General features: G+C 37.7%; 1 non-coding gene and 1 pseudogene across 2 annotated transcripts in view; both read left to right on the top strand.

Annotated features, from left to right (window-relative positions):
* The first annotated feature begins 763 nt into the window (after positions 1-763).
* The window catches only part of LOC126929777 (putative ankyrin repeat domain-containing protein 20A2), a 42,712-nt pseudogene continuing 29,385 nt past the window's right edge, over positions 764-14,090 (top strand). Inside the window, exons 1-6 of the transcript XR_007717260.1 lie at positions 764-1,243; positions 5,239-5,353; positions 5,516-5,689; positions 9,591-9,697; positions 10,777-10,918; positions 13,553-13,609. The product of XR_007717260.1 is annotated as a putative ankyrin repeat domain-containing protein 20A2 (transcript). The remainder of the gene's footprint in view (positions 1,244-5,238; positions 5,354-5,515; positions 5,690-9,590; positions 9,698-10,776; positions 10,919-13,552; positions 13,610-14,090) is intronic.
* Positions 12,290-12,396, top strand: LOC126929885 (U6 spliceosomal RNA). Its single transcript, XR_007717323.1, has one exon. It is a non-coding gene; the product is annotated as a U6 spliceosomal RNA (small nuclear RNA).

A 14,090-nucleotide genomic window follows, 5' to 3' on the forward strand; every position in this document is an offset into this window, starting at 1 on the left:
ACATGACCCTGAGGACGTCAGGTACCAGGCCTGCCAGCCCCCACTGGCATCGAAGCCGCACCTGCAGCCTAGACGTGGTGCACGGGCAGCAAGTGACTGGACACTCCAGACCAGGCCCGCCCCCCAGTAGCGTGAATCCTGAGGCCAGACACCCAGGCGGCAAAGTCAGGCCATCGGCCCCACCAGCGGTTGCTGTTTCATCGGTGTGGATACAGAGTGCCCAGTGCCAGGGCCCAGGATCCCGAGAGATGTCCAAGAGGAGCTCACCTTCAGGCCAGGTAGGCTGTGCACTCGGCGACCCTGACGCCATCTAGTGGAAGCTCCGCCATCTCCTGCCAGTGCCAGATCTGCAGCTGCAAACCATTCGTGGGGCACTGGCAGCGGTGACGGCGGGTGGGGGAAGGAGCAGCTCCTGACTCTCCATGGCTTTCCCGCTACCCGACACTAGCCACACAGACTCCAGGGCCAGAGCCTCAACGTGAAGCCAGGCCATCCGCGAAGCCACTCAGGTGGCCGGGAGTACTCTTGCCAGCACCCTATCTCCCTTCGGAGGAGAAACCGTGCGGGCTGCAAGGCCAGACAGTTCCTCCTCCTCAGGCAGGGCTGGCTGCACGCGTGCTATCCTGGGGCCGCCCAGGCCAGCCCAGGAGAATCCTCGAGCCTGGTGGCGCCCGCGGAGAGCTGCAGCCCCACCTGCTCGCGCGGGCCACCTGTGAGTGACTTCCGGGAGCCAGCGGCCACCGCGGTGAAGGCGCGCGCCCAACGGCTTTGCGAAGCTCACTTGGTCTGAGAGGTCGGAGGCTGCGAGTGTCCCTGCTGAAGGCTGTGGTGGACCGGGCTGGATCGCGGATTTTGGAGTATATCATAGATTTGTGATCGCGGACTGGGGGTTGCATCGCGGATTTGGAGTTGGATCGGGACTTGGGGTTGGATAGGGGATTTGGGGCTGGGTCGGCGGGGGCAGGGGCTCCTGGTGAAAAGGTGACAGGAAGCTGCCCCCGCTCGAGAGCCGGTGGTTGGGGGTCTGAGAAGTCACCACCATGAGGTTGTTCAGCTTCGGGAGCCGCAGGCGCCAGACGGTCCTGGGCTCCATAGACCACGACTACACGGGTTGAGGGTACCGAGTCTGGGAGGCCAAACTGCAGAAGATCCACAGGGCGGCTGTCAAGGGTGACGCGGCGGAGGTGGAGCGCTGCCTGGCCCGCAGGAGCGGACACCTGGACGCCCTGGACAAGCAGCACAGGTAGTAGGGGCTCAGCCCCGGGTTGGAGGGGGGCCCCAGGCCCGGCTTCCCCGCAGCCCCTGGGACTGGGCGTTGGAGGGCGCCGGGCACCCTCCCAGTGGCGGAGCCAAACAGGCCCTCAGCTGTTTTCCATCCCTCATAATTCCCTGGCTGGAGTAGGTGGAGAATTTGAGTGATTTAACTCACAAAGTTAAGCATATATGGTGTTATTTTTAACGAACTCCTTTAAAACATGGTTTATGTACATTATAGGAGGTGCCTAATGAGAAAACTCATTCCCCTATCAAAAATACTGTGAGTTATTTTCAGTAGGTGAAAAGTTCTCAGATAAAACTGACCGTTTTACAGCCGTATCCACCTGTGTAGGTAGGTTCTTTACTGAAGTTTCTTAGAGAGAAACTTGGAAGTGGGAGGTGGGTTCTGTGTTCTTGAATGGGAAGGCACATTTTTCTCAAAATGTGAGCCCTTTCTGTGTTTATCAATTTTACATAGACCCAATGAAAATATCAAGGTTTTAATATTTTTGTATGACACCTGCTGTCTTTCACTATTGTGAGGACATTTTTAAAAAATCTCATAATGGAGTGAAAAAACACTTCTCTAGATAGCAAAATGTGCTATAATTTCGACAATAAATCGTTTACTGACAGCTGAAAAGACAAACGCATGGAACAGAGTAGGAAACCCAGAAACACTGAAATTGTGTAAGATAGAAGTAAGGATTGATGAGTAGGAAAGGATGAATTATTAATGAAAAAATGCCTGCTGTTTGAAGAAAACTAATGAAATTTTATGTCACAAGCATGAGTTCCTGATGGAATGCAGATTGAATTTTTTACATATGCAAATTAGTAAAGTACCAGAAAACACAAAAGCTTATTTTACAGGAACATTTTATGTTGACAAAGGCCTTCCTGAGAATGACCTCTTAAGCAGACATTCTGAAGGTTGATTTAGCAAACTAAAAATTAAAACTGCCTGTGTTTCGGAAGACAAATTAACGAAATGAAAGAGAGCTTATGTGAAAAATATTGTCTTTATTATATATATATATTCAGATGAAAAGTATGTTTTCATTTTATAGGGAATTCATTATATTCCTTTTTTTTTAAATTTTTTTTGAGTCAGAGTCTCGCTTCTTTGCCCAGGCTGGTGTCCAATGGCACAGTCTTGGTTCACTGCAACCTCTGTCTCCTGGGTTCAAGCAATTCTCCTCCCTCAGCCTCCCAAGTAGCTGGGATTACAGGCAGGTGCCAGTATGCCTGGCTAATTTTTGCATTTTCAGTAGAGAGGACGTTTCACCATGTTGACCAGGCTGGTCTCGAACTCCTGACCTCAAGTGATCTGCCCACCTTGGCCTCCCAACGTGCTGCGATTACAGGCATGAGCCACCGTGCATGGCCTATATTATTATATATTATATGATATATATTACTGATATTTATATCATATGTATTATAGATGTTATATATGTAAGTTATATATACACATTAGATGAAAAGTTATATATAGATGAAAAGTACATTTTCATTTTACAGGGAATTATTTCAAATCAAATCATTAAAAACTCTAAAATTGGGCAAAGTACGTTTCTCCAGATCTATAAGTTACTTATGCACATAGGAAAAAGTCCTTTGCATTTCTGGTATAAGAATTGAAATAAAAGAGGAATGAAACAGTTTTTTATCCACAATATTTGTGAGGCTGTTTTATACTCCTGCTTAAAGTTTAAGTTGCTGATTACTTTTCAAATAGATAATTTGGTGGTAAGTACATTTAAAAAATGTGTATGCCTTTTACCCATCAATTCCATTACACTAAAATACTCTTAGGAAATAAAGATACATGCACTTTATTTTTCACAGCACTTATTTTAAAAAGACCCATAGAATGGATCCTATAAATAAATTTCAGTTGCATCCATTGGATGAAATATGTGACCATTGAAGGTAGCAATAGATACAGAAGTACGTTGATGTGTGAAGATGTGTATTTTTATAGCTAGTGTGGAAAAAATCAGTTAAATTATACATCTGCACAAACATACTATGGTCTTGTTTTAGCAAAAAAATATGTACAAAATAAAAACTTGTAATTTCTGAGCATTTGTATTTTAAGTAAAGTTTTTTTCCTTTTTCTTATCTGTGATTACTGCAGTGAGCATGTACAAAATTGTAGTAAAAGTTTATTATTAATGGAATAATCCTTGGGAAGAGGGGAATATGAATCTTGCACTGATAAAAATAATTTCTCACTTTCTATTTTTTATCGTTATTGTGTGTATTGTTCTTTGAACTTTTAGCCTTTTCAGAAGTAAAATGGGAATGTTTTTATCTGTTTCCAGATTTTATCTATATATTTTATTAGGTACATTTTTCTTATACATTCATTCCATTTATGCAAACAATGATAGAGTAATCGTTTCATTTTAATTGTATTCTTTAAAAATAAAAATACATATAAATAATTACTGTTGCAAAATTGTTACTTTATAGGAGTTTATTTAAAAATACTGAACTCCCCAACTGTATTTATCCATTCTTTCATTTGATTTATTCGTGAAACATAACCTGAGTACCTGTTATGTAGCAGACATATTCTATTATCTTTCAGGACCCTTCTATCCTTAAAAACTTCATGTTTACCTGCCCTGCCTGCGCAAGCTGAGAGATTTACAATAGGAATATTGGGACTGAATCTCCTTGAAACTTTATCTCCCACCTTTGAAACAAAAGCATTTCTGAAGTTAGAAAATAGTAGAAGATAACCTTTAACTGCCCTTTCAAAAGTTTGTCAGTCTTAAATACTAATATTAATCATCGGAAAGTCTTATTTGCATATATTCTGTAAGTATAAGTATTGAATAAAATGAGCCATACATGTATTCATTTGAATCATGAGTTTCCTTTGGCTTCAAGTTGTTTGAAAATCAAATAATTTGTTTAAAAAAATGCATGATTATTTCAGTGCTCTTTTCCCATAGTCCCTTTAAGAACTAAAATATATTTAAGTTTTAGTTACATGCCTGGAACTGCCCTAGACCTGAGTTACCATATTCTACTTAATGTAAGCTCTCACGGATTGTGTGATGCCCCGTTATTTTATGTATCAATAAGATAATTTTTAAAATGCTACCAATTTTATTTATAATAAATCATGGATTGTAAGTGGCATTCCCATGTCAGAGGTGTTAAAATGTTACCTACTCTTTAAACCATCCTGCAAAGTAGGTATAATTGTATCATTTTACCTAATTAAAATGTGTTTGTTAAGTAGTAGTAATAGTAATAATATCTGGCTGGGTGCAGTGACTCACACCTGTAATCCCAGAACTTTGGGAGGCTGAGGTGAGAGGATTGTTTGATGCCAGGAGTTTGAGACCAACCTGGGCAACAAAGTGAGATTCTTACTCTCCAAAATTTTTTAAATAGCTGGGCATGCTGGTGCATATCTGTAGTCCCAGCTACTCAGGAGGCTGGGGATGGAGGATCACTTGAGCCCAGGCATTCCAGGTTACGGTGAGGTATAGTTACATCATTGCACTCCAGCCTGGGTAAAAGAGTGAGACTTTGTCTCAATAAACAAAAATGTTTCAATTATTAAGCTATTGTAGGAACTATTCTAAATACTTTACATAGATTCTCATTTAGCCTTCAGGATGGTGTCCTATGAGATGGCTACTATTATCTTTATGAATGAGGAAGTTGAGGCACAGAAAGGCTAAGCAATAGTTGGTAAGTGACAGGGTTTAAAGTAGGACTCAAGCCCTAGTCGAACTGAATCCAAAGCCTGAGCTCTTTCTACTCAAATAGGCTGCTGTTTTCATTAAGGCAGTGAGCAATAAGAGCTAGTAAGTATTGTACTTTCTTCAAAAAATATCATTTGTTTTGAAAGCAGAGGAAAAACATGCTATTCAATTTTTACAATGACATGAATGATGGTAGATTTTGAGATGTTGCACTACAGTTTCCTAAAAAGTCCTCTTACTCTTGTAGAACTGCTCTACATTTGGCCTGTGCCAGTGGCCATGTGAAAGTGGTCACTCTCCTGGTTAACAGAAAATGCCAGACTGATATCTGCGACAAAGAAAACAGAACGCCTTTGATACAGGTATATTAGAGCCAACACTTTCAGCATGACATGGATTTGATGTACACATGTAGAATTAAAATAAATTGATCTCATTTAAATATAACTAGTTGGTGAAACCTGTGAAATGTGTATTTTGATTTCTTAGAATTTACAATCTATTTCTTGGTCTAATATGAACAGGCAGTCCATTGCCAGGAAGAGGCTTGTGCCGTTATTCTGCTGGAACATGGCGCCAATCCAGACCTTAAGGATATCTAAGGCAACACTGCTCTCCATTATGCTGTGTGTAGTGAGAGCACCTCACTGGCAGAAAAACTGCTTTCACATGGTGCAAATATTGAAGCACTGGACAAGGTATAGTTCAATCAACTTTCTTTCCAAAATATTTGTTTTAACATTGACATAGGTAAGGGTCAATTTTTTATATTTGGAAGCTCAACCGTTCCCTGAAAGCAAATGCAAATTAAGTTATTTTGAAATAATTAATTGTCTAAGATTTTATTTTAAATATTGATCTTTTTAAAGAATCATTAAAGGGCACAGCTTTATAAAATGCACTTTGGAAAATATTTGTGAATTTGTTAAAGGTAAAACCTTTTCACTGTTTCCTACACAGGGTTATTCTTTTCCTTCTTTTTTTTTCCTAATTAGTATAAAACAACACAGGAAAGAAAATATGCCCTGGAAATAGGCTTTATCTTAAAACTCAAACAAAACTAAAGCAACTTACAGTAAATGGACATGTTGCTCCTGCTGATAATTTTCTGAAAATCTGATGTATCATTTCTCAGTGGCACAAGGCTTAAGAGGGAAACATAGGAAGGGAAAAGGAGAGCAATCAGAAATATGCAGGTCACTTGGAAGTTAGGTAATGAGGGAAAATGACAGGAAGAGGTTTTTTTTTGTTTTTTTTTGTTTTTTTTAAGTTCTTCTAGTTTATGTGTTGAGACAAGGTGCTCTTTAGTTTTGGGTCTAATAATTTTTGGCTTGAAAATGAGAGTGAGTTGAGTTGAAACTTGCCTGGAGATTAATTTTAGGAGGAGTCTGAGGAAACCAGATTGGCAGTGAATATGTGTTGACAAAGTGAGAAAAACTTCAGCAGAAGGTGGAACAGATTATTAACTGACTTATTGCCCATCCTGGCAGAAACAGCCACTTAGATAAGAGTCTAAAGACTCTTCTCAAATCTAGCACATCTTGGTGGGAAGATGGGAGATAAGGAGCTTATAAATAGCAAAATCAAGTAGGAATTTGAGTTTACTTGTCCCTGTTCTACCCATTCCCAGGAAACTTAACTGGAGCTTTAATAAATGACTCTATCTCTTACTCTTTTCTCTTTTTGGCCACATGTCCAACTGATAAAGGGAATTAGCCATGCAAGTGAGAGATGAGACTGAAGTGATTGCCGCACTAATTCTCAGAATTGCGCGTTACAGTGACCTGAGGACATTTTGTTAAAAATCTACAATTGTAGGCTTTCCCCTGAGGATTTTGATGTAATAGACCTAATAAGGCCTGAACCTGTTTAAAAACATCTTCTCGAAGCTGGGCACAGTGATATGTTCCTGTAGTCCCTGCTTGAGCCTAAGCGTTTGAGTCCAGCTTGAGCAACATAGTGAGACTCTTGTCTCTAACAGCAACGGCCAAAAAAAAAAAAAAAAAAAAAACCCTCAAGGGTTTGTATACACTCCTGATTAAGAACCCCAGAATAGATAAGTGCAATATATAAATTTCTGTATTTCAAAACTGTAAGAAATCTCTAGAAGAGTTTGTGTTTGATAGGTGCTACTTCCTTCAATGTTTTCCTTTTCAATCTCCTTTTCAAGACTTTATCTGTCTTTCTCTACATCTGTGACTGGGATGTGAAAGGGAAATATTATTGGCAATATCTCTCAACTTACAGAATAACACCTTTCCCTTCCCACCATTAATCATTCACTACCATTCAGAGAGTCTTTAGAAATTTGCTTATGGGTAATCTTTCAATAGGTAGGGGCTGACCCTTTCAGGATTTGATGTCCCTTTGTCACCATGCAGGTGATTATGTGTCAACAAATATTCATTACAAGTTGGGCTTTCTCAGTTAGAATAGTAGCAAATCCTAAACTATTTCTTTTTGGTTGAAGTTGTATTATGAACTATCTCAGTATGTTTGTTAAGTTTATAGAGCTTTAGCATAACCAAAATGTCAGTTTTAAACACTGAAATCCATAAAGTCAATAAGAATACAGGTAGGAATTCTTACAATAATTTAGTTTTAGCAGTCCTGTGAACCGATGATCTGTTTGGCTAACAATCTGGGAAAATTATATACCAATATATTTTAAATGAATAAATGTTGGAAAAATTCTTAAGTATTATAAGTCTTTTTAACCATTTTTATTATATATGAGAGCCTGAATTTTTAGTAAAACATGACACTAGAGAAAGAAAATATTTTACATGCAAATACTTGGATTATACACAACCATTTAGTAATACATTTATAGCAAATATAAAAGCACTAGGGCTATATTCTAATGTGGTACACAGATTTGGTTGCCTGTATAAGTTGAATCAACATGTAAAATTTAGAAGACTTGTGTAGAAATCTGGACTTAAGGCTTATCCTAAAAAGTCAAATCTGGTGTCCCCTGAGTTTTTATCACTGTTTGGTCTGTTGTTCAGAGGTTGCCCCTTTGTAGAAGGCGTGTATTCTCCAGTTTGCTACTGTGCCCACCTCAGTACTTCCCTTACTCAGGTGACTTTCCTTTGTCATTGTAAGTATTTGACTTTACAACTCTTACGTTGTAGTATATTTTGATAAATACTTCAAGGTTTTTAAGTCAGCATGTGCTTGTTTATAATATGTAGTCTATAGAGTATATAAATCCCTCAGTTATGGAGTTGAATTTTAGAAGTTTTTAAAACTCTTTTCTTTATATATACCACAAATAGTCATCTTCCCATAAGAATGCCTAGAAGCCTTATTAGGTTATTCCTGGTTATAGTTGGATAATTTATGAATATTGCAGACATTACATCTTTCTCCTCAGCACTCTTCCTTAAAAATGCAAGTGACTTACTGGCTTTCATTATGCTAGAAATAATCCGTATGGATCAGTAAGAGAACTTTTATTGACAAGCACTTATGTTTTATTTCTGATTTATGTTTTCCCTAAAATAAAAAATAATTTTAAATAGCCATTTAAGTGGAAGCCAATAAAAATGGATTTAAAAAGTAGAACTGCATTAGGGTGCCGGGATTACCATTGTAATTGAGAATAGTATTTCTTACTGAGCTTTGGTCTTTTAAGTATTTGTTTTTAAGTTTTTTAAACCTATCTCTCTTACACAGAACATACTGAGCTTTCTAAAAGTAAAGATAAAAATCTATTCTCTTGTATTAGGAAAAACATCTACGGACTATTTAATAATAAGGAAAATAAGTGCATTTGAAGCCAGTCTCTCTTAATTCAGAGCTCATTTTGATAGTGACCATTTGGAGCAGGAGTGCCTGACATTGGCATCTGGGATCCTGACACCACTGATAGAAGTGAATCAAGCAAGTTTGTACCACCCAGAGGAAACCTCCACCTGTAATGGGGAGCTCTGGCAACTGTTTCTCTGAAACTCTTAATTTCTCAAATGTTAATGTTTGCCACAAATAGTATTATCAAATGGGGATTAGGTAACATTCAAGAGATTTCTTGATTATTGGACATAAAATACAGTTTTGTAATATTTCTCAAATGCAGATGGTCATGGAGTCTTTCTCTTGGGGTATACTTCTGGTAAAGCAAATATTCTTTGGAATATAGTTTAAGAAACACTGCTTTAGAGAGAATAATTTAGATCATTAATTTATGTAAAAAACCCAAAATATTTGCTACTATGTCTTAGGGTTTTGGGGCTATAGAGACAAAAGATACAGCCTTTGCCCTCAAGAAGCTCTTGGTTTCAGTGGGAAACAATGAAATGATTACAATGTACCATGCTAAGTGCTGTGATCAAAGCAAGGATTCTTGGGACTGGTAAATGTTTAAAGTGAGTTTTGGTAATGACCACAGTTAATCTGGGGAGACAGAGGAGGGTTGTTTGCAAGGCAACGAGCAGCACATCAGAAAGTGCAGAGGAGTGAGAAGGAAGGGCCTGCTTTTCATTTACTTGCTTTCTATACTGCATGTTGAAGTTCAAAGCACCTTAGATAAGATTTTCAATTCAGTTGAGAAATACGTAATTTTGTGAATTATTAATTTTTTCTGCTGTTTTATAGGACAATAATACCCCACTTTTATTTGTTGTAATTTGCAAGAAAGAGAAAATGGTAGATTTTTTATTGAAAAACAAAGCAAATGTACATGCCGTTGATAAGCTGAGATGGTACAGTAGTTCTTTTTTTTTTTTTTTTTTAAATAAAAACCTGTATATTCTAGAGTGGTAACAGTCAAGTCAGAAATATTAATAAGATTAATGTAATTATTGTCATATAGTGAAAAATACCACCATGAAGAATCAGGTAGACCAGCAAATATTTGAACTGAGTAACATAAAGAACGGTATGTAGTAGAATTCATCTTTTCTTATAATATAGAGTGTTTGTTATTTATAATCTGATGTTTTTGCTAGTGTAATCTTTTATTAGCTAAAGGGTTTTGTATTGGTTTTCTTAATTTTTTTTTCTCTTTTTTTGAGATGGAGTCTCACTCTGTTGCCAGGCTAGAGTGCAGTGGTGTGATCTTGGCTCACTGCAACCTCCACCTCCCAGGTTCAAGTGATTCTCCTGCCTCAGCCTCCCAAGTAGCTGGGACTACAGGTGCACGCCACCACACCCAGCTAATTTTTATATTTTTAGTAGAGATGGGATTTCACCATGTTGGCCAGGATGGTCTCAATCTCTTCACTTCGTGATCTGCTCTCCTTGGCTTCCCAAGGTGCTGGGATTACAGGCGTAAGCCACTGCACTTGGCCAGTTTTATTAATTTTTAAGGTGTGGACTTTTAGTTTACGACTACTAGTATTGTCATTATTATTGTTTTTGTTGTTGTTGTTGTTTTCCGCCTGCAGATAACTCTTATCTGACCCCTAGCTGATTTGAATTATAATATATCAGACTAGGAAAGCAATGGGGAAATCTTCATCTAAATCTTTGCCTACTTTAGATAAGTGACCCCAGCACAATTTCTTGGCCACCAGAGGACTATAAGTTAGCAAGTTGTATTATGTGATACCCCTGTGGGACAAGAGGATTCCTTGTTGTCCCTTCCTTTTAGCCTTGGTGATAATTTACAAAGATGAACACTTGAGCACCCTAGTTGCTTATAGACTCAAGCTAGTACATGCAAATGGTTATTACGTCTACACTGACAGGCAGATATTAAAATAGTAAAGCGTATCAAACTAGCTGTTTAAAAAAGTCTTTATTAAAGTTGTTGAGTGGAGTTATTTCTTTGTTATTTTAGAACAACCCTCACGCTTGCTGTGCACTATGACTCACCAGGTATTGTCAACATCCTTCTTAAGCAAAATATTAATGTCTTCACTCAAGACATGTGGACGAGAGGCAGAAGGTTATGCTCTTTCTCGTGGGTTGACAAAATAAGGGTTTATGTTAAAAGACCAGTTAATACTAAATGGAAGTTTAAAACAATTGCAATTATTCCATCTTATACATTAGGTGAGAGTTCATAGTTTGGTTCTGGTAGTTTGAAATAGCAGTGAGTTTTACCTTTTAGCCAGAAATCAAGCAGAAATCTAGATTAGTTAGAAGTAGAGGGCAAGATTTTTTTCAGGATTTGTAAGACCTTTGTCCTTAGGGATCTCAATGTTGTTCGTTTTATTCTAAGTATAATCCCCATGCATGGGATAAAAGGAGCCACATCTTTGACCTCTTTTCTTTTGCTTTTTTTTTTAATAGACACAAGGTCTTGCTCTGTTGCCCTGGCTGCTCTTGAACTCCTCCTGAGCTCAAGTAATCCTCCTGCCTCGGCCTCTCAAAGTGCTAGCCACCATGCCTGGCCTGACTTTTCTAATTAGTTGTTGGATCTCGAAATGTCCAATTGAGCAGAAAATCTTGTATTGTCCCCTGGGGCTATCCCCTGTGTCTTCCTTCTTTGAATTTTCCAAGAAGCTAAGGGCTTTCTTAAGTCCGAGGAAGGCAACCTTTCTTCACAAGTCAGAAGAAGGGGAAAAAGGCCATTCTAATCATTCTGTTGTCTCCAGAATGATCGGACTCACTTGCTGTATTGTTGCCATTGTAACTGGTCCTACAATCTGATAATGATTGACCTTTGCCACCAGAATGCCATAACTGATTCAGACCCCTCAGTTTTCGTGGTGATTCATACATAGAGTTCAAAGCTACAGTGTTTATTAGTTTATGTATTTATGTTCAATCATTGTCCCCAGCACCCTGCTCTGGCAGCTAGGCCTCCTAGCTTTACCCACACAAACATTGAGCAAGCTGATGCTTGCCCTACACTAAAAACCTTATTTGGAGCCCACCTCTTAGCTAGACTTAGCCTAGGCCTTCATGGTATGTTATCCTTTGAGAGCCATGTTTGTCTTTTCTTTAACCAATATTAGTTGGACTTGTTCTCAACAGTCAGGGATGTTCAAATAATGTTGCAGGAAAAGATCAGAGCTCCCTTTCCCTTTTGCTATCAGATTGGTACCTTGAGGCTTTTTTACATCCTGTGCAGCAGCTTAGGTTAGATAGCAGAAGGTTCCGTGTTACCTTTCCAGCGAGTAGTGGGAACCAACTTGCAGTTGGCCCCTCAAGTAGTGTGTCTTTATAATAATGAAAATCTCCTAGGCTAATCGCAACTCTTTCTCAAGTTTTAAATATGTTTTAAAATTCTGCCTCACAGGAAGCCATTCAATAAAATTCTCTGAATCTAAAGTTAAGTGAGTTGGAGTTAATAGAGCTAAGCCTCATCCATGACTCATGAGTATCCATGTATCAAACAGGACCTTGTACTTGTTTCCGCAGTACATATTTTAAAATTAGGTCAATACAGAGCAGATAAGCATGGCTGCTGCCTAGGGATGGCACACAAATTCAGAAAGCATTCCATATTTTGCATAGCCCCAGGAAGGTCATTTGACTGTTTGTTGAGTAGCTCCAAGGAAGTAGTGTGAGTGAAATCAAAACAGGAGACACCCAATATTGAAATTGTGATTATCAGTATGAAACTAATGATGTACAGTGATCTCTGAAATCAGAAAAGAGCTGAGTAGTAAGGGGATGTTACATGTTGTTAGTACATGTCTTGGGAATGAGAAAATGTCAGCTTGTGTTTCCTTCATGGATCTGAAAAACAATCAAAGCAGGGTTTTGTCTTGTCTGTTAGTTGGAGAGGACCATGGAGATCCAGCATCCTAGCACAGATCTGCTGGCTCCGAGTTTGAGGAGGTAGAGAAGGAGTGGTAGTTGTCCAAGCCAAGTTTTGATACCTATTAGTTTTCTGCCCTTGGTGTGATTGATGAGCTCAGTGATAGGAGACAATTAGATAATCTATTTTAATGACATCATATATATATGTGTGTGTGTATATATATGTGTATATATGTATATATATGTGTGTGTATATATATTAGTAATAAGTTATTAATTAGGTAAAATGCCCTGAATTACAAGCCACAATGAATCCAACTAATAACCAAAATTAGCACTTAATAACATTTTCTGAAAACTGCAACATTTGAATATTAGGACTTATAGAAAAACACACACTGAGCTTTATTTGGGATTCCAAAAATTGTTTCAGCAATAACGTTCAAGAATAAATTATTCCATTGTTTTACTATTTCTCTGAACATTTAAACATGTAATCTCATTACATCTTCCTAACAACCTAGTGAGGTAGGTAGCAAAATCCTTGTTTTTTAGAAGAAACCATGGAGCCTACGAGAAGCAACTTGTCTGTAAACAGAATACCTATTGGTTACAGAGCGAGGACTTATTCTGAGTGCAGGACACTTTGCATGAGGTCCTGCTAACTAGAGTTAATTTACTGAGCTGTGCTTCCTCCATTTATGAGTACTTCACTTTTTTTCTTCTTCAATTATAAGCTTAATCAGCTTGTAAGGTTAAAAAATTTGAAATGTATGGGACATTAAAATTCTGACATTAGGTCTGATATTGCCTGAAATTGTCTTAGAATTTAATATGTTTGGTAAATATTTTTTATTTCAGTATTAAAATAGCAATTTTATTTATTACTTTCGTATACATAGAATTAAACAACAAATTTTGGAACATTAAAAAGAAAATACTTAAAAATCGTAATCCAGGTAAGACTTCTGATAGTGAATTTCTTATTTCTCTTGGTGATCCTACTCTTGATAAGAAAATGAAAAGTAAGATACAAGATTAAGGTAGTTAGTGTTAATCAAAAAAAGCCAGTTTAGAAATATGTATGAATTGCATGTGTATATGTGTATTTACATAAGTAAATTAATTTTTTAAATTTAACTTTAGTTTGAAATTCAGATTTATTTAAGAAGGTAGTTGTAGCTAATTTATAATCTCAAACATTATTGTCTGAAAAAATTCATTTAATCATGATCCCTACAATCCTATATAATATTTTTGCATAAATAAGAAAAAAGATTTTTAAGTTAGTATGTTGTAGGTTTCCTCTATAGTCACATTATAACAAATTGAACTTGTTATACAAATGGATCTTCTATTTCATTTTTATAATAAATTTTTTATATTTAGTAAATAAAGAATTACAGTTGACCCATGAATAATGTGGGGGTGAGGGACTCT

The sequence above is a fragment of the Macaca thibetana genome, chromosome 10 (genome assembly GCF_024542745.1).
Source record: "Macaca thibetana thibetana isolate TM-01 chromosome 10, ASM2454274v1, whole genome shotgun sequence".
NCBI classification, from domain to species: domain Eukaryota; kingdom Metazoa; phylum Chordata; class Mammalia; order Primates; family Cercopithecidae; genus Macaca; species Macaca thibetana.